Source organism: Ambystoma mexicanum, chromosome 14, assembly GCF_040938575.1.
Source record: "Ambystoma mexicanum isolate Mex_15411 chromosome 14, UKY_AmexF1_1, whole genome shotgun sequence".
NCBI lineage: Eukaryota > Metazoa > Chordata > Amphibia > Caudata > Ambystomatidae > Ambystoma > Ambystoma mexicanum.
Window position 1 is genome coordinate 98,563,875 of NC_090940.1, and position 19,850 is coordinate 98,583,724.

The window sequence follows — 19,850 nt, forward strand, 5'->3', positions numbered from 1 at the left end:
GGAATTATTAGCTATTAAGAGAGCCTTTGAGGAGTGGCGACATCTGCTACTAGGGGCCAAACATGCCATCGAAGTACGATCCGATCACAGCAATCTCCGAGCCTTACAATACTCTCAAACACGAAATAGTCGCCAAGCTCGTTGGGCCCATTTTTTTTCACCCTATGATATCATCTTCTCCTTCATACCAGGAAGAGTTAACCTCAAGGCAGATGCATTATCTAGAAAGGATTACAACTCTACCACTCCTTTCCGTTCCGAACCTTTGTTTCCCAAAGCCAGATTTTTGCAGGAAATCACCACCTTTCTTCAACTAGTAGCTATGGATACCTCTCGATTTATACAGACCAATCCTCGGTTTGCCGCTCTCTGGAGGCTTAACTCATCTCAAGGATGCTTCTATAGAAACAAACGGTTATTCATTCCTTCCGAAGAATTAGGAAAAGTGGTACTTCAACTCTGTCATGATTCTCCAATGGCAGGACATCGCGGTATGGCTAATACCAAGGAATTGATTCAACGCCATTTTTGGTGGCCAAAGATGAGCAGAGACATCAGAGATTATGTATCGGCATGTGCCATGTGTTTACAAACAAAGACCCCTCGATCTGCCCCAGTGGGTCTCCTATCGTTGATGCCGATTCCTGATCGACCCTGGCAGATAATTTCGACAGATTTTATAGTCGAACTCCCTATCTCGGATGGTTGTACAGTAATCATGGTTACAATCGACTACTTTACGAAGATGGCACACTTTATTCCTCTACCTTGCATTCCCACTGCAGCTCAGATGGCGAAAGTTTTCCTTTCACGGATCTTCACGCTCCATGGGCTTCCAGAAACTATCATCTCCGATCGTGGTTCTCAATATACTTCACGTTATTGGCAACAGATATGTAAGAGCCTCAAAATCTCCCGAGCATTGAGTTCTGGCTTCCATCCTCAAACTAACGGCCAGACGGAACGGCTGAACCAGACATTGGAGGGCTATTTGCGCTGCTACATCTCTGCTTCACGGGACAACTGGGTTTCTCTATTACCATTGGCGGAGTTTGCCTACAACAACTCCCGTCATTCCGCTCTGGGTTCCAGTCCTTTTTTTTGCTCATATGGATTCCACCCTTCTTGTTGTCCTACTGGCCTTCCTTCTTCGTCACGGTTTCCAGATGTGGATAACCTACTTCAAGTCATCCAGACAGGTCATTTGGCGGCCAAATCTTCGCTACTTGAGGCTCAGGCAAGAGTCAAACGGTTTGCGGACAAGCACCGTTCTCCAGCGCCCTCCCTGAAGGCGGGTGATTTGGTATGGCTGGCCTCTCGTTTCTTACCACGGCATCTGGTCCCGTCCAAACTGTCTCCTAAATATTTCGGACCTTTTCCCATTCTACGGAAGTTGGGTTGCTCTGCTTTCAAGATCAGGCTTCCCCCTTCTTGGTCTCGGATTCATCCCGTGTTTCATGTGTCCCAGCTGAAGAAAGATGTGTGTGATCGATTTTCGAGATTAAGGAATACTCACCCTCCTCCGGTGTCTACCCCGTCGGGTCCTGAATATGAGGTGGCGGATATTTGTGACTCTCGCATCTTTCGAGGTCGCCTTCAGTTTTTGATTGACTGGCAGGGTTATTCCCCTGCTGACCGTTCCTGGGAACCTGCCTCTGCAGTGCATGCACCTGCTCTTATTCGCCGATTCTTCCGTAATCATCCGGGGAAGCCGGGGGCCCCTGCCCTTCGGAGGGGGCATACTGTCACGCCCCTGCGGAGACCATGGTCATTGTGGCATAGATGGTCTATTAGACGGATTGCGGCCATCTTTACTCCCAAGATGGCCGCCGCTACAGATGGTGTGGGTCTAGACTTACACAATGGCCGCGCGGAGGTAGGACCGCCCCCCGACTCCGGAGCCGGTTCATCAGATCCTGCGGACAACGCGCGGATGCGTTGCTACTCTTCAACAACAACGCTTCGTGAGTTCGATACTAGGATCTATTTACTTACTCATTTGTTTGTTATTCCTTCTGTGTAACTCTACCCATTTCACTCACCTGTTTCCAGACTTGAATCCTTCTCTCAACTCTTGCACGACATCCAAGACTCGAGTGGATTTCCCCTGCCCCACTCGTTACGAGCTTAACCTCACTGATCGGTTCGCTAGTGAGACTCCCTCCCTGGCGTGCGGTACGTGAGAATTGATATTCAGTCCCTAGTATATCCGGGGGTTAGAAAGAGACCAGAATTGACACCGGATATTATCTTACCTATACAGAAGCAGGGATATGCAGGTTCCGATCCGCAGCATTGAGATATGAGAACCATTCTCTTACTGGGACGTCCTCGAGGTTACTCCTGTCCGCGTCTCATCAGAAGACCTGCGATATAGCTTGATAGGTGGTACCCCCCTTCCAATCAGGTACTCCTCTTTTCCTCAACCCATATTCTGCCTTCTAGTTTCCCTGCTTCAACTTACCACTTTCCTCTGTCTTTATTCAGACGGCTTCGCTTCAGCGGATATTCTGGGTACCAAGAACCTCTCCGGACAGACGACATCTATCCAGTAGCCTTCGACACAGGGTTTTCTTCCCCAGAGGGTTTCCCTGGAGTCCTTCCCCTCCTTAATATTTGTATTTGAGGCGGAGGAAGGGTCTCAGGGAGGCACTCATTCTCTACCCCTGTGGGAAACCATTTCCGAAGAAGGAAACGAAGGAGGGAGAACAACTGGTGTTTCTCTAAGGTAACCTTTCGGTTATTCAACCTTCTCGTGATTAGTCTAAATATTACAGCCAAACAATTATCAAACCTCACAAGGAAGAATGAGGAATATTGGAATGAAGAAAAAATAAAAATGCAAAAAAGGAAAACATGGAAATAGAAGAAATACTAGTTTTAAAAACAATGCCGATAGAGTCGGATCCAAAATTAGGAAAAAATGAGAGCAGATAAAGAGATGATAATGGTGATAAACTTTGCTGCCGTTGGTGTCGTATTCTTGTTTGTTCAATACATTATCCGTCTCAAACTTGTGCATAAAACAGTTGGCATATGTGGGTGCCATGATGGCCCCCATTGATGTCCCTGATGTTTGTAAATAGAACTGGTTGCGGTATTGGAAATAAGAGTTCTCTGCGATGAACTGTAATAGAGCTAATATAAATTCCTTCTGTGCACGGATTTCAGATGCTTCTAACAGTAGCCATTCAACTGATTCAATCCCCAAATCATAAGGTATAGAAGTGTACAAGCTTCTTACATCGATAGTGAACATCAAATCGTCCTCTTGAAGCGTTATGGAGTTGAGTTTTTGTAGAAAATGGGTAGTGTCTCGGGTGTACGTGGAAGTTTTTTGTATTAAAGGCTGCAGAAAAAAATCAACGTAGATGCCTAGTGGTTGATTGATGCTTTCCATCCCTGCAACAATCGGTCTACCTGGTGGTTTAGTGCTATCCTTGTGGATCTTTGGTAGTGTATAAAAATTCGGTATTCTGGGGTGGCTTTTCAGGAGGAACTTATGTGTGTGCTCATTGATCCATTCGAGTTCAAGTGCCCTGTCCGATAGGCTTTCCAAGTTTAGTTTGATGGTAAGAGTTGGGTCATGGTCCAAAGTAGCATATGTGTTGCGATCTTGGAGCTGTCTAGTGCATTCATTGTCGTAGTCCACAGAGTTCTGGATGACTAATGCACCTCCTTTATCAGCAGGGCGGATAGTAATGTTCTTGTCGCTAAACAGATCCCTAATTAGTCTCATCTCGTGGGGTTTGAGATTCTTGTTAGGAGGAGTTTTGTAGCTGATACATCCTAAGTCACGGTTTACTAGTTTCTGAAACATGTCAATGGACGGTACTGTGATGGGTGGGATAAACCCGCTCTTAACTCTGAATTCCTGGAAATCCGGAGTCTTAACCAGACTGTCTTGGGTTTCCAATTCTTCGAAGAAGACCTTAAGTTTAAGTTTTCTAACAAACTTGTACAGTTCAATCTTAGTGTCGAACAGAGTAGTGCTATAAGTGGGTACGAAACTAAGACCTTTTGGAAGCGTTTCTTCCTCTGACTTGCTCAGTGTCCTCTCAGATATATTTATGACTAAGTTTTCCTTAGCTGCGGTCTCGTTTGAGGTTTGTCTCTTATGTTTCCTCCTCCCCCTGCGGGTTCTTTTCGGCGGGCGCCTAAAAAAGCGAAGTGGAAGATACTTGTGATGCAGGACTTGTTGTATGAATTGGATTTCCTGTGTTATTTGTTCGGTTGGTGTTTCAGAGTCTCTCTGGGCCTCTGAGTCAGAGCTGGAGGTGTTGTCAGATGTATATTTAAAAAGCTTCTTGGGTGCTACTCGGCCATATCTTTCCATCCATGTATATACTTCATCATTAATGTAATCATAGGTATCCCATTTGAATTTTTTAACCTTCTTCTGTTCGAGCTCTGATTTGTAGTCTTCAGGTTTCGTGTTTATTTCTAACAAGATGGCATCATACTCCTCCTTCGCTAGCGAACCAAGCAGTTCTTTCTCTATGTCCTGAATTTCTGCACTAAGGGTTGTCAAGTTCTTGGCGAGTTCTTGGATAGTTAATAAGATGAGATCTAAAGAGCATTTATTTAAGATAGCCTCCCATTTACAAACAACCTCCTTGCAAAGAGTTGGTCGGAGTTGTATACGTAGACCTCTTGGGATTCGTTGATTTTTGAAATAGCAGCCGAGGGTGATTGCATGTAATTTTCTGTTAATCTCTTTGCGTATGAGGTATTCTAATTGTTTGATCCGTTTAGCTGGATCTTTGTGCGCAGTTCCATGGGCACCAATCGATGTTTTGCTAATGAGTTCAAGAATGGCAGATGCTTCCTCAGACGAAAACCCTAAGGTTTCAGCGCATTTATTCGATAATCCTTCTATATCATCAAATGACATATTCCTTTATATAATGAAAAGATTCAAAAATGTGTGCCTCCACTGCTGTGTGTCTCACCAAAACGGGGAAGAAAAAGAGCAGGAATTGAAGTGAGTGGGCACCACTGAATAGTAAATTCACTTGTCTCTGGTGTTCAAAGCTCATGCAAGGACAAATTCTTTCTTTCAAATGTCTGTCCAAAAACTTGTGAAGGAGCGGGCTGTAACAGGTTTGGAGACACCCAAGCCCAGAAAACATATGAAGCAAGAGACCAGGTCAGTAATTTTGAAAGAAACCACAACCCAGGCTGGGTATCTTAGAGAGCGGCTGTATGACTAGGTATCTTATCTTACCAAGCAGTGTTTTATCTCTCGTGGCAGACCCGAAAGGCATTGATCACCACGCCTGCAGCATCTAAAGCAGATCTCATTGAACTTTAGTGGATATACCTTGCCATTCTTGAGTTACCAAATGGAGGGATGACCTTTCATAATATGGCAGCATGTTTATGCCTGAGATCGAAGCAATCATTCTGGGGCTGAACAAACAATCGACTATCCTGACGAAGGTGGTTTATCTTTTTTACTTCACCACCGAAACGCCAGTTTTTCCACTGTTCATACATGAGGGTTGTGATTACACTCGTGACTGATGATGGTGGCCAACCACGCTTTTTATCACTTATTGTAGCGGATGGCGTAGAAATAATTAGCTTCAAGTCAGGGACAGTTCATTATTTTTGGAAAAGTCGTACAGACAAATATAGTCTGGTACAATATATGTAACACATTGAGCCTATTGGCTAAATTTACTTCATTTTTCTAAACTGCATTCTTGCATTTTTTCAATTATTGTGTGTTGTTTATCTGGAATAAACCAGCTCCGGTCAATATTCTGTGTATTATACATTGGTTATATCTGTTTCTTGATTTTTTATGATATTTATTTTGTAATTGTTGCTTCCAAAAGGTTTTGTGTACCATAGATATATTAAAAAACTGTACATATATGGTTTTGATTTGTTTATTTTGTTATATCTTTGCCAATAAGCATATACTGCACAAGCAGAGCATGATAGGTACCATATGTTTTTTTTAATTTTGCGATTAATTCATTACAGCAACCAGCTTAATAATTACTGGTAGTTTCTAAATGATTTAACTAATTGTGCAAACACGGGAACACTTCATTGTTTATCTTTAGTCTTTTGCTCCATTCCAGTTCCCGGGGGATTCTGGAGTTCCTCTTTGTGACCAGTATCAATCTGTCAATCACACCTTTTTTCATTCATCTCTTACGATGCAGGATTCACTTCCCTTAGCTTCACAATGATCTGTCGGTCAAAGACTTGCGACTGTACACAGGATTTTAGAAGACTCCTGTATGACCACTTTGACCCCTCTTCTTGCCGTTCCCAAGGCCTTCTGGTTATGGTAGTTTCAATAATCGGGTAATCGCCCAGAGTTTCCTGAGTGAGCACCCACGTGATGTTGGACGCCTCTGTTGCTAGTTTTCCCTCTTTCACATCAATCGCTCTTTATGCTTTCAAAGTTCAATTAGCCGTTTGCTACTTTTCGTTCAACACAGTTCGGTTTCTTATCAAATCTCCCATCGACTCACCGGCTATGATGAACCGCTTGGCTTTCTCTCTCGTTGAATCAAAGTTGGTACCACAGAGACAAGCGTCTCTCCCCGGCTTGGTTATCAGCGGAGGAGGGTCTTGTGTACCGTTGACATCTGCTGCAACACACGCTGGCTATTGTTCGCGGTCTTAGGTTTCCTTCTTTGGAGGTTTCACCCTTTCAGTATGCGCCGTCTTTCTCCTCCTCTTGAACTGCCCTGCTGAATTAGCTCCCTGGACGTGCAGTCTGCCTTGCTAGTATTGTGCTCTTGTGCTCCACCTTTTATCCCTGTGCGGAAGGGAAAGGGCCATCAGGTGTGTGCGGTTCTCATCAAATGCCTGACTTTGCCTTGCCCTGGTGTTGGGATATGTCAGGGAAATAGCTTGAGTGTTAGTCCGTCGTCCTTCATAATATGCGAAAGTGTTCGCATCGGCAGGAGGTGTTTTGTCATGGAAAATGATACTCTTTGTTCGAGGGGTGGTGATAATGTCAGAAGGCTGAGATCGGGGAACAACAAAGAAAGGAGGACTCTCCGAGTTGGGGTGTTTGAGGTTTGTGTATCCTACGTGGTATGTTGGGCAAAAGTTGTCGGAAGAAGGAGGATACCACATCTCACCCATCAGTGCCCCCCTTCCACGCCCAGAGGACCCCCATCCAGGTCACCTGGGTGTCAGACCCTCGAGATCAGTCAGGGAGAGACCTTCAGGTTTCTCACAGCGAGCAGAAAATATGTCTTTTTTTGACGCAGACAGGACATCAGAACTAATAGTGGATTATAGCCCAGTTGGACTAGGGGTAATTCTGGCTTAGAAAGACAAGGACAACTTGTCACACCAACACATTTTCTCCTATGCAAGCAGGAGCTTGACAAAGACGGAGCAGGCCTACTCGCAGTCAGAAAAGGAGAGTCTGGTAATCGTCTGGGCTTGCGAACATTTTTATTTATTTCTATACGGCAAGCCCTTCAAAATCACCACAGACCATCAGGCTCTGCTGTTCCTGTATGGGAATCCACAGTCAAAGATGCCACCAGGCATTGCTAGGCGGGGCCTGAGGTAACAGGACTATGCATTTGAAATTGTGAAGCGACCAGGAAAAGATGAGAATCCTGCTGACTTCTTGTCAAGACATCCAAGAGCAGGAGACAAGCTGGAGCCTTCGGTGGTAGACAGATATATAAGATACCTAATTCAGCAGACCATTCCCCAAGGTATTGACCCCACCATATTCACTTAGGCAGTAACTGCTGACCCAGTATGTCAGATAGTCATTGAGGGATCTTGGTCAGGATGATGGTGGAGGGCAAAAGAAAGAGGACGCCTGGAAATGGAGGAAGTGTGAAAAGATGTGGAAGATTTGCTACAGGCCAGAGAGGAACAAGCCATGTCGGAAGAGAACTTACTGCTCAAAGGACACAAACTGGTTGTACCTGCTCAGCTGCGAAAGAAGGTCTTGGACATAGCCCACGAGGGACACTGAGGGGTTGTCTCCACCAAGAGGATGCTGAGACAAAAGGCATGGTTCCGTGGTCATGAAACCATGGTGGAGTTGTTACGTGAGTGTCCCACGTGCTGTTTGATCACCCCTAACTGGCACCCGGATCCCTTGAGCATGCTGGAACTTCCAAGAGGGGTCTGAGAGATGGTAGCGGCTAACCTCTTTGGTCCTATTGAAGGTGGGAAATATGTGCTTGTGGTCATGGACGAGTATTCCTGGTTTCCCAAGGTACAACTAGTAGCCTCCACATCGGCTTGTCACGTCATCCCAGTGTTTGACAGTATTTTCACGGCATACGGAATCCCACTGCGAGTCCAAATGGGCAATGGGCCCCCGTTCACAAGCCAGGATTTCAAGACATTCAGTGAATACATGGGGTTTAATCATCGCAAAATGACTCCATTATGGCCACAGGTGAATGGAATGATAGAACGCTTCATGGCCAACCTGAAACGGGCACTTCAGTTTGAGCATCTCACGGGCCAACCATACAAGCAGGTTCTTCATCAACTTCTAAGGGACTATAGAACACTCCACACACCTCCAGGAAGAAATGCCCTGCTGAAGTGATGTTTGGAAGAAACATCCACATGTGGCTACCCCAGCATCAGAACGAGGACTGCCACCACATAGGTGGTGAGGACATGCGAAGGAGAGACGAATAGGCTGAAATGAAGATGAAACAATATGCGGATGCAAAGCGGAAAGCCAAGGAATCGTCACTGGAAGTGGGGGAGACAGTAGTGGTGAAATAACCACAGACCAGTAAACACGTGGCCCCATACCATGAGGTATGCTCATCATAACTGCGCAACAAGGATCGATGATCACTGCAGTAGGAGACCAACGACAAATAATGAGGAACTCGTCCCATTTCAGGAGGATGACATAGACCATGCCAGAGAGACGATACTCTCAAGAAATGAGACAGTTACTCATCGGAAACCAATGGGCAAAGTGATTTCGAGGTAGAGCCCATACCTCGATCATGGACCGGGAGATGCTTGAGGCCCAAGAGAGCCTGAAGGAAACCTAAGCGGCTCATCGAAGAGATAGACTAAATGCATCTTGCAAATGTTTAATTTAGGGGGTGAGGGGGGGTCATGCCGGGTATTGTAATTCAGGAGGGGGAGGTCCAGGGGAGCGGGGCGGGATATGACGTAGGGGAAAGGGAAGTAAGTTGGTGTTTGGCGAACAAGCAATAAAGTTGCTTTTGAGAACCGCTCTCCACACCTTTTTACTGCGCGTAGCGTGGCGGTCGTCAGCCTTACAGGTTCTCCCAAGGTGGGAGGAACCTGACAAATATGAAGTCCATATGCATTGGTCAAGCGAATCTCTGCTCCATATCAGGGCACAGTTGGCCATTGTCTCCCCTCAATGTCCACCTCACATGTCGGTGTGCTGCCAACTCCCCTACCTCTCTTCTCCGTCATTTCTCACATGCCACACCATCCTTCGACAATTAGGCGCTACGCTGCTCTAGGGGGTGGTGCATGATATCACTTGTCTCTATGAACAGGGGTCAAGTCAGCGGAAACAAAATATATATTCACTTCAAGAACATCGTCCCACCATAACAAAACTGGGGACAGTACTCCTGGTCACAAATCAGATCACCATCAGGGGTCAACACATAATATAAAATAACATGTTTATTAAATTTTAATCTATTTCAATATATTTAAATAGAGATTAAATAATCTACAATACTTGTACAATGCATAAAGTTGTATCATGTAATTTAAGAGATAAAGTGCACACTGTGGTAAAGTGCTAGTAACAATTGTAAACCTCTACAACATAACATCGTGGAATGCATAAATCTCAATAGATCCCAGATGTAAACCCAGGGATGACTGGAAGGTGTCCCTAGACGAGTAAAGGGGATCACTCGAATGGGGAACTAACAGCCATCCTAAAGTAGTGGGGATGTGCAAAATAGCAAATGTATATTAATAGCACATTCTGAACAATACAAGTAAACAAAAAAAATGTTCATGATCAAAAGACGAGAGGACCAATTACTAGAGAAAAAAACTCAATACCAGAGTAAACACATTTAAGTATACATAAAAAACATACACATATAGGGATGCTGTGCGTCAACTACTGCGATGTCATGCAAGTAATAGCTAACAATATAGTGGGCATGGCATCATTGAAAATGTGTAGTTTCGAGGGAAGAAATACATCTTGCGAAAACATGCAGATGGAATCTATCTTCATCAGGACGTAGCATTCCCATAAATTGGATCTTTTCTGGGTCATTCATCAATATCTTTCTGAACTTACTCAAGTTAAAGTTTAAAAGCTTTCACACATGTAAGGGGACACAACGAAGGATTTGTCCCTCTAACGAAAGAAGAAAAAAAACATCATAACCAACACAGTTAAAATGGTTAAAAAGATGGTGATCTGAAAAAGTGAACAAACAGGACTGTATCCATATATATAGGTTCAGACATGTCATGTGATATATGGGGAGAAGAAGTTATTACCATGGTCTCTACCCTAATGGGGGCTGGTCCCGGGAACCTGTCAATAAATCCAGGGAATAGCGGCTCAGCCACACCGAAAGAAGATCTTGTGTAAATCAGATCTGAAAAATAACACAACTTTAATTATGAATGACCATACATAAATAGTCAAACATTATTCCAGAGTTAAAAAGAAGTCCACATGTCTGCGAGGGATCAGTTAAGCCAAAGGAAAAATTGGACCTATACGTCCGCGTGTAGAAGTCAAATAAGTGATATCAATATATATGATTCTCAAAACAAAACAAAAATAACAATAACAAGGCAAAAAGGGGCACATGACTCACCTCTAAGGCTAGTATGTCATGCAAAATCCGAGGATCGCCAATGTTCCCAGGCAGCTCTAGCGTGCATATAGTATACAAATAGCACATTAGAGGTTGGAATAATGTGCCTAGGCCAGTCGCACATGTTGAAATCGGAATGGTGTGCCAATACGTGGCTAAAAACGAGGCGATAAGCATGTAAGCTGAACGCATACAAAAGGGCTTGAAAAAGCAATGTCTGATTAACATTGCCTTGAGGTGTCAAGAGAACCCAATGAAAAGCGTTACAAACTACTGACGGAACGAATTTCGTTCGTGCAGTGAACTTCACTGAACCAAACATCACGTCTTAATAAGAATGCCCCCCCAACTTACTTGTTCATACGTGGACAAACGGCGACCTGACCCGTACACGGAGAAAGCCGGAAATGCCGGACTAACGTCTGCGCGTAGCGTCTCAATCAAAATATATGTTACAAACGTAAGACGCACGACGTAGCTCGGAACAAGTAAAAGGTGGGGGAGGAACAAGAAAACACCATACCGAACTGCTTCATAGCTGTCTGCCTGAAATGAATAACAAAATGAAGTAAGCTATGGGGGACATGGTGGCCATGTCTGCATGAACAAACAAAGTCGAGCGCCATGTGGATTTTGCTTAAAGCAATACTTGAGTTCCAAATTAATCAATAAACTCTCCAAGACAAAAGCACCAACAATAAATAAGTGAACTCAGGAACAAAGGAGAGTGAAAAATTAAAAAAGGAAAAAAATAGAATGAAATGAAGTAAAATGAAAACAAACAACTAAGGAAAACAAATGCCTAATGTCCAACTAAGTAAATAGTTTGAAAGACTATAGAGAGAGAAAATGTGGAAAGATCTTATTAGTTAAATACAGAATGCCATTCTTCCTGGACATTCAAACCCAAAGTGTGACTTTGGGTATTGTATATCCACCAGTGCTCACGTGCAGCAAGTCTACTTGCTATAACATATTGATCAGGACCTACTACACGTTCCAGTCACCACCATCGTAAATCCTCATATTTATGAAGATGCTCTATGAAATGAGCAACCAATGGCGAAGAAAGATTTCGAGTCCTGATTCTGGACTTGTGCTCTGAAATCCTAAGTTTGATAGGTCTAGATGTTTTGCCTATGTATGTTTTTTCACATGGACATGCGACAGCATAAATGACATTTTTGGAATTACATGTTGTGTGATTCTTGAGTTTCCATACCTTTTGATTAATGGTAACCGTATTGGTTGCGGAAGTAGAACCGCAATTACATCATTGGCCACATGGATAATGGCCCGTGATCTTTTCCATACCCCACATCTCTGTAATAGTCTTAGCTGCTTGAGGAGCCTGCGATCTATATGCACGTGAAAGCCAACTCTTGAGATTCCTACCCTTTTTGAAGGCATACATGGGATGTTCCAAATCTGGCATATTCATTTGCAGTAGATGCCAGTGTTTACCGATCACTTTCTTAATTTTGTCATGGTGTGTGTTGTAAGTCATAGCACACACCATGTGTGATTGATTCAATTTGTCACGTGTGTTTTTGGCCAATAACACTTCTCGATGTTGATGTCTCGCCCTTTTGCGCGACTGTCTTAATATGTGTGAGGGATAGCCTCTCTGAGATAGTCTTTCTTCTATGGTATTAGCTTGCGAAATGAAATCTTTTTTGTCTGTGCAATTTCGTCTTGCTCGTAAAATTTGTCCATAGGGGATACTTTCTCTTAAAGATTGTGGGTGGAAGCTATCAAAATGTAAGATAGTATTACGGTCCGTAGTTTTACGGTAAAGGTCAACAGCGATGGCTCCATCTTTAGTTTTTAACTGGAGATCCAAAAATGGAATGGATGTATTACTCGAGGACATAGTAAACCGAAGATGTTCGTTCTGGGAATTGATCCATGTCAAGAATTGGTTATGGTCATGGTCTCCCTTGGTTTGGTCCCAAATAATAATAATATCATCTATGTATCTCTTGTAAAAAACAATGGATTGCAAAAAAGGGTTGGAGTCATCGAAAATAGAGACCTTTTCAAAAGCCCACATAAATAAGGTTGCATAATTGGGGGCAAATGCAGCGCCCATCGTGGCTCCCTTAACTTGTAGATAAAAAATCTCCTTGAATCTAAAGTAATTCTTGGACAAAGCGATTTCAAGTAAGTCAACAATGAATTCACTGGGGACCAACTGTGGGTCACTTCTGAGGTCCAAGAAGAATTTCATGATGGGTAATGACTCAGCTTGGGGGATGTTAGAATATAAGGACTCCACATCCAAGGTAATAAACAGATTGTTAATAGGGTCAAAGGGTAAGCCTTCAAGATGTATAATGGCATCAGTGGTGTCTGCCAAGTAGGTTGGGGTATCAGCAGCCAAAGGTTTAAGAAAATGGTCAATGCACTTGCCCAGGGGTTCTAGAATGGAACCGCAAAGTGACACTATAGGCCTGCCCGGAGGGTTCACCATATTCTTATGAATTTTCAAAAGAATATAGAAAAGCGGGACTTGTGTACCTATGTTAGTGAGGAATTGAAATTCTTTTATACTTAGAATCTCTGCATCTTTAGCCCGAGTGACTAGAGCTAAGATTTCATTTCTAATGCCCTCTGTCGGATCCCCTTTAAGTTTTAAATAAAAGTTGGTGTTGTCTAGTTGTCTCGATACCTCAGTATCATAAAAAGAGGCATCACAAACAACCACCCCACCACCTTTATCTGCCAGTTTGATAATAATAGTAGTATCCCCCTTAAGATCTGCTAGACAATACCATTCTTTTTTAGAAAAATTGAAACATCAATTCTGTCTCGAGTCGATAGGAGCAGAGAAAATGGAGTGGAAATCGCGTAGAACTGCGCGTTCAAAGATGATGGTTTCGTTGGAGACCATTTGGGATGCAGGCGTAAAAGTAGACTTGGGTTTAAACGGTGTATTGTTGTTTTCAGAATAGTCACTATTGCCGCCAAAATGATCCCTTAACCGAATTTTTCTGAAGAAACCTCACAACTCCATTTCTAGATCCATTTGACTAAGGTTACGCATAGGGATAAAAGAAAAACCCTTCTCGAGTACCGATATTTCATTCTGGGAAAGTATCCGCTTGGAGATGTTATAGACAGCTGACGTATTGGCTATCGTTGATATGATCGCCTCCTGGTCTGGAACATGTTCTCTAAAGGCGGTGGTCCTGTCTCGGTGGGAGGAAAAGGGAGATTGGGAGGAGGAAAAGCCGGGTAAGGGCCTTGTGGAGCATACATCGGCATCTGCATGTACTGCTGAAAATGCCAATTTTGGCGTCCTCTTCTGCCTCTTCGTGAACCTCTATTCCATTGACGTCCTCTTTGACCTCGGTTATTTTGGTTGGGGAAATAACCGCTCCCATCTGAGGAGCTGTCCGAAAAAGTGACTTGTTTTCTGTAGTATTGTGGGAACTGGTTAGGATTGGCTGGGTCAATCCACAAACCAGGGCCCGCATATTCAGGGCTCAGATAGGGATAGGCAGTCTCTTTGGAAAAAGTAGAAATATCTTTCTTGAATTTTTCCATTTTTTTAGTAGTGGTAAGCTTGATGAACTCTTTAGTATGTTTGTCAATAAGATCAAGCTTTTCTTTAATATTCAGAATAGTCGTGTCAAGTGCAAAGGCTGCCTCTGCTTCGTCAATTTCATTGCCGACGAGTACGCTTTTCTTAAGGGCTGTGTTAATAGTCAAGAGCATCCAGTCTCGACTGCATTTAGTACCTATCCCCGAAAAAGCGTTTTTGTATTCTAAGTCGTCGACAAACAGGCAAGGTTCATTCCTAACTAGGAGTCCCTGCAGTATAATGTTTTTTTTTAGGTATTCTGTAAGGAGGTGCCCGTGCATTTCTGTCCTGAATTTTTTTTTCTTAGTTTGAGGATGCCTTCGCTAGTGACGCCCGTGGTAGATTCCTCCTCAGTGGTCTGCATCAAGGAGTCAAAAAAAGAAGGTACACGAATAGCTTCGGCCAACTGTTCTTCACTAAAAGAGTAAATGTCCGAAGCAGCCATATCTAAAAGCAGTTTCAGATCCACAGGGGACCAAAAGAAGTAAGAAAAAAGTGTAAAGCGATATCACAACGTATGTGTTCCTGACAGACAAAGTGGACTTCACATATAAGTAAAGAGATAGAAAACTCTGGAAAAATGAATAAAACCAAAGGAAGGAGTGACACTTAACACTATAGAAGGTATAAACCCACGTAGTGGAAACACTGCACTAATGTAACAGAACAATGGATGGGTATCCCCTACTTCGCTGGCTGAGAGGAAGCAAAATCAATATGAACAGGGGTCAAGTCAGCAGAAACAAAATATATATTCACTTCAAGAACATCGTCCCACCATAACAAAACTGGGGACAGTACTCCTGGTCACAAATCAGATCACCATCAGGGGTCAACACATAATATAAAATAACATATTTGTTAAATTTTAATCTATTTCAATATATTTAAAAAGAGATTAAATAATCTACAATACCTGTACAATGCATAACGTTGTATCATATAATTTAAGAGATAAAGTGCATACTGTGGTAAAGTGCTAGTAACAATTGTAAACCTCTACAACATAACATCGGGGAATGCATAAATCTCAATAGATCCCTAGACGAGTAAAGGGGATCACTCGAATGGGGAACTAACAGCCACCCTAAAGTAGTGGGGATGTGCAAAATAGCAAATGTATATTAATAGCACATTCTGAACAATACAAGTAATCAACAACAAAAAAATGTTCATGATCAAAAGACGAGAGGACCAATTACTAGAGAAAAAAAACTCAATACCAGAGTAAACACATATAAGTATACATAATAAACATACACATATAGGGATGCTGTGCGTCAACTACTGCGATGTCATGCAAGTAATAGCTAACAATATAGTGGGCATGGCATCATTGAAAATGTGTAGTTTCGATGGAAGAAATACATCTTGCGAAAACATGCAGATGGAATCCATCTTCATCAGGACGTAGCATTCCCATAAATTGGATCTTTTCTGGGTCATTCATCAATATCTTTTTGAACATACTTAAGTTAAAGTTTAAAAGCTTTCACATATGTAATGGGACACACTGAAGGATTTGTCCCTCTAACGAAAGAAGAAAAAGAAAAACATAACCAACACAGTTAAAATGGTTAAAAAGGTTGTGATCTGAAAAAGTGAACAAACAGGACTGTATCCATATATATAGGTTAAGACATGTCATGTGATATATGGGGAGAAGAGGTTGTTACCATGGTCTCTACCCTAATGGGGGCTGGTCCCGGGAACCTGTCAATAAATGCAGGGAACAGCGGCTCAGCCACACCGAAAGAAGATCTTGTGTAAATCAGATCTGAAAAATAAAGTGTCAAAACACAACTTTAATTATGAATGACCATACATAAATGTTCAAACATTATTCCAGAGTTAAAAAGAAGTCCACATGTCTGCGAGGGATCAGTTAAGCCAAAGGAAAAAATTGGACCTATACGTACGATATCACTTGTCTCCACAAAAAGCTTAATATATTTTCTAGTTATTAGTTTCCACGCCATTCTATACAGTCCCTTGCTATACTCCACTAAAAAAGATTAAATCTTGCAGTCATGGTTTGAGGCCAGGAACACCTTGGCTGGCAGGTCGGAACCCGCTAGCTGAAGGGGAGCTGTCGTGGCTACTACTCCAGTGCTTTCCGCGTGATCGGGCACCCGTGCCTTCTGGTACCCCAGTATCCATCCAGCGCTTCCCGGTCGTTATAGCAACCGCGGCCGGCGGCCTCCATCTTGCCGCTGCTGCTGCTGCGGCGCATGTAGATGCGCGCGACCTCCTCTCGCGAGAGCTGGGGGAGGAGACGGTGACCTCATCCCGCGAGCTGAGAGAGAGAGAGGGAGGGAGGAGGCGGGGGCGGCGCAGGAGAATGCCTCAGAAGCGAAGTTTTGTTGGCATAAGTTGAGCGCAGGGGGGCGGTGATCAGCACGTTCGAGCGCAGGGGGGAGCAGCGCAGGACCCACGGGGACACCCGCCACGGACTGAGATCCCTCTCCCGCACCGGCCGCTCGGCCTCCGCTACAGCAGTACCCTCCCACGGAATGTTCTGGAAGTGCAGCGGGGGGGCTTTGGGAGAAGTGAGCCCCGGTTCCGGGCCTGCGGCGGCTTGAAGGAGCCACTGTGCTTGTAGCCTTGAGCGTGAACTGTGAAGGCGTCCGCGAGCCCCGCTGGAACCCACCCCTCCTCCCCCCCCCCTCCAGGAGCAGCGCCCCGCCCACAGTGGACGTCCCCCACCCCCCCAGGAGCAGTCCCCAAACACAGGGGCCGGCGGCTGCAGCCCACCCACCGGCTGGGATCCAGAAAGTACCCACACGCTGGAGCTCTTCAGTGGGAGCCCCTGCTTCAGCCGGCGGGGCCCCCTTTGTGGGAGCCGGCACCCCCACTTCCCCCGCACCCACCTGGTGAGTCTTCTGTGCAGCAGACTGATGTTTACTTGCCAAACGTCCATAATGGTGTGAACATCTTTCAAGGCGAGTGGTCATGGACTCGCCAGTAACTGTGTTCTGGGAAACTGCCCTTTGTGCTGCGGAATACACATTCCCGAACCTGCAGCCCTCTCTGCCTGGGTTCTTTGTTTTCGATATCTTTTTGTTATATCTCATTAGTGCAGAGCATGTTAACGCGTGTAGCGGCGTTATCCATTCAACTGTGAAGCAGTGTGCATCCAAAGAGTGCAAGGTCAAATGCCAAAACATGTACTCATTGGTGTCCCGTGTAGGTATGGCACTAAAGATGCGTGTGCACTCCTGGAAGATCGAGGCCCTGTGTTGTGTGTTGGTTAAAATGTTCCTTCAGACAAGTGGGGGGGGGGGGGCGCTAGGCGGTGGGAACAGCTGCCCCTGCTGACCGTGCAGCTTTTAGAGCTGCTAAGTCCCAAGTGCTGCATGCGTTGTAAGTAGATCCCTTTGATCTCTGCAAATGGTGGGTTGTTACATTGCATGTGTTTCTCTGGATATGTGCTGAATGCCTTCTTTTAAATGCCCTGCGCTGCTGTTCTTGGTTGTGAATGTATGTAGTTCTGCAGTGCCTCATGTATGTATTTGCATCTACTTCGCGATGGGTGTGCATGTTGCGGTTCTGCTGGTTCCCTTAAACTTGCCATCTGTGCAGCGTGTTTTTATTGCACTGCAGTCCACTCTGTACCCGTGCCGGGGGTTTGCCAATGAAATCCCTTGCCCAGCTGATGCAGTCCATGCTCGGAGGAACTGCGGCGCCTGTTAACGTGTTCATCGCACCCCTGGGCGCAGAACAGCTTAACCACGGTTCGATCGGGCCCGGGTAAACGCCGAGCAACCTTACACAGAAGGTGGGCCATGTGCTGCATGGAACTGCCACCCCCGTGTGTGCCACTCCTGCTTCCATCATTAAGCAACAGTGGTTTCTGGACAGTGACGTGCATGTCGGGGTGCGGGGGAGGACGGTATATGGCTATATGTTACGAAATATGTATAACCAGCTCTTGCAATACGTGCAGATAAAGCCTTGTTTTCTTTGGGAAGGCAGTTTTTTTTTTTTTTCTTCACTTGTCGGAAATGTAAAGGGTGTCGCAGTCTCGAAGGATAACTGTGGCCGTACTGCACTCTGCTGCACCACCTCGCATCTTTCATTAGTTGCCATGGATTTGTTCGTGCACCTCTTTGACTGTATCGTACTTTTTAGAAGTCTTCCCTGTATCCCCTTGCACCGATCTGTGTTCTATTCAGAATAGCCTTCTGCGGGGAAATGCCTGCCTGTGCAGTTAGTTCACACCGACTCATCCATCCGTGCTTTCCCATGGAATGTGTGTGTGTGCTGTTCTGGGGGAGGGAGGGGACGGCACGGCGAAAGACAAAAGGTGTTTATCCCTTCTGCCTGGGAGCGTTGCAACCGGAGCCGGGCACATCGGCCTCCAGCCAGGGACCCAGCTAGAAGGAAACCTGCCTCGGTGTGCGGAAATTCAACACTTTCACCGTTCGCCTGAGCACGGTGTGCACACAGCGCCCGTTTACTTGCACCGCCCGCTCTGTTCCTCTTCCAAAACGCCAGTTAACCAATTCTCGGCTACCAAGGGCTGCACTTATTGAGGGCCAATGTGTATTTATAATGGGCCTTTACACAAGTGTGGGGGGGGGGGTCTTGAAACATTCGGATCCTTCAAGTTCCATAACCATGTTGGGACAGTTTCGAGGTAAATGGGTAACCGCTATAGTTAAGTGTGCTTGTCTCGCCGGGGAGGTCTGATGGAGGGAGGATAGTGCAGCATTCATTTAGGGATTGCTTTCTTCTGATGTGCATGTGCATACATGTATCAGTGGTGGCCTATGATGCTGGCTTCTAATTTTTTTATTTGTATATAGTCTTTCTAGATTTTTTAACAAAAGTTGAGAGGAAAGAATTGTTCGAGAGAAGCGGAAGAAACGGTGGAACTTTTCATTCTGTCTGTGTTGGAAGAAGCACGTTAAGGATGTGTTTCATGATGTTTATAGTTGCCAACTGCCATGCCTGTTTGTCTCCGTCCAACAGTTTGTTCCAACACGTTTCTTCGCTTTGAAGAGTAAAATTTGTAAAAATGTCTGTCAGGTATCTGTCACGAATTTCTATCGTCGCCGGACAGTTCAGGAGGAGGTGGCGTATGGTTTCCTTGTCCGTGGTGGACTTGCAGAGACGGCAGAAGCTGGATAAGGATTGATGTCTAATCGCCAGTATTTCATTGGTTTCTAGAAGGTTCAATCTTATTTTTAAAAAATAATTTCGGGCCGCTCTATTTGGGAATAGTTTCAGAAAAGGTTGGATAGCGTCGAGTTTCTTGGAGAAAGGAGGAAGGTGACTGGAAAGTTTGTATTTTGAGGCAGAGTCATTGGTGTTGATCCAGTCAAGTTCTTTGATTTTCTTGACAACTCGAACGGGGTTGGCGATGAGATCTTCTGTGTTACAGGCAACTGAGTCTAGGATGTTCAAGACTTTACTTTCCCATCGAGTGAGCATATGGCAAGTGC

At 44.6% G+C, this 19,850-nt stretch overlaps 1 protein-coding gene across 4 annotated transcripts in view; it reads left to right on the forward strand.

Annotated features, from left to right (window-relative positions):
* Nucleotides 1–16,708: 16,708 nt before the first annotated feature.
* SIPA1L1 (signal induced proliferation associated 1 like 1) overlaps nt 16,709–19,850 on the forward strand; it is a 1,823,374-nt gene continuing 1,820,232 nt past the window's right edge. For all 4 annotated transcript variants that reach the window (XM_069638601.1, XM_069638604.1, XM_069638602.1 and 1 more), the window contains exon 1: nt 16,709–17,276. The gene's annotated coding sequence lies outside the window, so the exon portion shown is untranslated. The remainder of the gene's footprint in view (nt 17,277–19,850) is intronic.